This window comes from Poecilia formosa, unplaced genomic scaffold, assembly GCF_000485575.1.
Source record: "Poecilia formosa unplaced genomic scaffold, Poecilia_formosa-5.1.2 Scaffold600, whole genome shotgun sequence".
Classification (NCBI taxonomy): domain Eukaryota; kingdom Metazoa; phylum Chordata; class Actinopteri; order Cyprinodontiformes; family Poeciliidae; genus Poecilia; species Poecilia formosa.
This window is the reverse complement of record NW_006800539.1, coordinates 158,932-162,227: the sequence shown is the minus strand read 5'-3', so window position 1 is coordinate 162,227 and position 3,296 is coordinate 158,932. Positions and strand designations below refer to the sequence as shown.

General features: G+C 42.4%; 1 long non-coding RNA gene across 1 annotated transcript in view; it reads left to right on the top strand.

Annotated features, from left to right (window-relative positions):
* LOC107834376 (uncharacterized) overlaps positions 1 to 3,296 on the top strand; it is a 22,345-nt gene extending 19,049 nt beyond the window's left edge. Inside the window, exon 4 of the long non-coding RNA XR_001660173.1 lies at positions 3,285 to 3,296. This is a non-coding gene — a long non-coding RNA (uncharacterized LOC107834376). The remainder of the gene's footprint in view (positions 1 to 3,284) is intronic.

Below are 3,296 nucleotides of genomic sequence, written 5' to 3'. Positions count from 1 at the left end.
ATATTGAAAAGAAGGGGTCCTAGGATTGAACCTTGGGGTACCCCACATGTGACCTTTGACCTCTCTGATGAGAAGTTTCCAATTGAAACAAAGAAATCCCTGTTCTTTATGTAAGATTCAAACCAGTTGAGCACTGGACCGGAGAGGCCATACATTTGGCCATGAATTCCACAGTTTCAAGCCGAGCTGCACCAAACTCACTAGGTTGGATCGTTATCGGCCCCCCGACAGGAATCCATAAAAATATTTGGTGGGCGTGGCCTAATTTCTCGATTGCGCCCCCTAGAGTATTTTAATTGATCAGCCCCAAGCCATGCTTTAACCTAGAATTATGAAACTTGGTACATATGTGTATCATGTCAGGACCTACAAAAAAGTCTCTTGGAGCCATGGTCCAAACCCCACAGGAAGTCAGAAATTTTGGATCAAAGCCGCAATTTCCTGTTTTTCATAGACGTCGCATCTGATCGAACTCCTCCTACAGCTTTTGAGATACAGACTTCAAACTCACTCAGCACACTCTTGAGACATGGAAGGTCAAAAGTTATTACAGGATTTTTTGTACATCAAAGCATGTGTGCGTGGCTAAGTGTCAAACTTTGACTATTTGCCATAAAACATCAAGATGCGATAATTTACACATAGAAGGTCACAGCTGAAGAGACTTCCTATGTCGTACTACAGACCAGCCCTCATCACATTTAGGTGGTCAATTGATGACCACCTAAAAGTCACCTGTTTTCCTACTGTATGTCTTACTTTTACTCTATGATTCATATGGGTTTAATCCTGTGCCAGCTAATATAAAATGACATGATGATGAACTCTGTCAATGCTGGCTGAACCATGTGAGCGTGGCAAAATGCTGAGTTGTAGTCCCTCGCCATCTTCATACGGTTGTCTCTAAATCACACATGGAACATCTGATTGGCACCAAACTTGATATGTATGACCTTTATTCACCACTAAAGAATCCAACAGCTTTGAATTGTAATTTGACTCCACGGTGCCCACTAGGTTATTCCATCAGCTATATCTCCTCGCTACATCGGCTGATCTGCACCACATTTTTGGTGCATCGTCGGGGAGCGCTGCAGAACTCATTGATGAGTACAGCCTGGCGGACGGGTGCAGGAACTGCACGAGAGCTTCCACGGTGGCTGGCGGGCGGCGGTGCTGGGACTCCCGCGGTGGCCAATAGGCCGGAGCGGCGCTGAGCTGTGAGGGCCGTTCAAGGCTGCTTGCAGCTTTAATTTAAGTTGTTTTATTTAGATATATATTTTCTAATGGGTGGTTGATATTTGTCTGAATGGTTTACTTCCACTTGTTATTTTTGTTCTGAGGTTCTCCAAATGCAGAAGCTGGAGGAGAAAGCCTGGAATATGCCATTTTTCCAAAAGACTGCGAGAGGGAACTTTATTTGTTAAAGTTTGGTTTATTTGTTAACTTTAATATTAATTTATTATTTATGTCAAGTTAAAGTTAGTTTTGCTTTATGTGTTTCATATGTGGGCCTGCATGGTGGCGCAGTTGGTAGCTCTGTTACCTTGTAGCAAGAAGTTCCAGGGTTTGATTCCTGACCTGAGGTCTTTGTTTGCAGATCAGTTTAGTTTGTGTTCAGTTACTGTTCAGTTGACCTCAGTTTTCCCAAATCTCTTATTTGTCATTTATTTTGCATTGACATTTGATGTTTTAACTAATTTTGGCATTATTAAATTCAACTTTTTTTTCTAATTTTTGAACACCTTTTGGCTTTGTTTGAGTCTGGTCTCTTACACACAGGTTCCATCTTGCAAATCTGCTACAAGAACTTGTAGTCTGTTATCTTTTTATTCATGGTCCTTGCACTGGAGAATTTGTCTCTGCCCTGCTGAGAGGTTCCAGAGGCTTTCTCTTGGCCTCTCTGGACCTCTGGGTCACTCGTTTGTCATTGCAACCTTTGACCCTTGTAGTTCAGCGTTCCAGGAGGAATGTCGAAGATGTTTACCTTCGGTGAGACTGATGGTGTCCAGGTGGCTTTTTGTCTCTTTTCTTCCCCCCTTCTTCTTGGTGAGCCTTGCCTCGCCCTCCTGTGTTTGATGAAAAGGGATGGAGCATTTCCTATTGTAGTGTTTAGGTTTTTCACTTTTCAGTCAAAATACCACGCTTGTAAAATACATAAATCTTCAAAATGACCCTTAGTTCATTTGTTTGCAAATCTCCATTGTTTTGACTGAAATCTAGTAGCAGAGAAAGCTATTGACTCCTTGTCTGGGTCTGGTAAGAACACATTCGTGCTAAGCTCCACTTCCCAGTCTGTTAGCAATCAGACATCCAGCTGAGTGTCCTGGCTAGACATAGTGGGCATACAGTAACAGATAATGGCCCCCCCCATTTCCAGCTTCCTCCACCCTCCACTTGAACATAGTGCCATCTATCACTATCGTGCTAGACCTCCACTGTGGCTCCTTGCTGGATCCTTGTCTACTGGAAACTCTTGGAACACCCCCCCTCCACTGGCCCTTCCCTCTTAAAAAGCCCATTAAACAGTGTTGTAATGCAAAAAGTAGGACTGAAGAGAGAGCTGGCCAGGTGTCGGGTGCGTATGGGCTGAGCGTCTAATGCAGCCATTATGAGTGGCTGGTAGGGTGGGTGGATTATCATAAAAGCATCTCCCCTCCCTCTAATGTGAACATGCCTGATCAATACTAGACTCCTGGGAGAGGATGGAGAAGTGGATGGATAAAGTATGCGAGGAAGGGGGGCAGCTTTACTTATTAGCCAAGCGCTTTGTCGCTACAGGCGGCAAGGCTCTGATGGGTGAGAACAGGGTACAAAAACATGAGAGGTGGCAATGGAGCATTTAGCTCATATGGCATTTTGGATCAGAAGTGTTATTAACAGCCAAGCCATTTATTTTGAGGCCCAGTTCAATACAAATGCTGTTTTTTGCTTATGTGAGTGTAAGATGGGTTTCAGGTTAGCATTCTCTATTATTACTTAGCAAGCTGAGAATAAAATTCATTATCACTGCTAATAGAAACTGATTGTTATGAATTGGGGTGAGGTGTAAGAAATGCTTCTGGTTGTAGAAAGTGCCTGTTACACCATGTAAAAAGTGTCTTAGCTTTTTTAGCTAAGACACTTTTTAGCTAAAAAAAAAAGTGTCTTTTTTTAGCTAAAAAAGAAGCTGTGTTTGGAATATAGCATCTGTATTCCAAACATATTCTTTAAGAACATAATTGCACAATTTCAGCATCAGTTTTATTTGTCAATTAATTTATCTTGTTTCTTAACTTGATCAGTTTTTCTTCCAG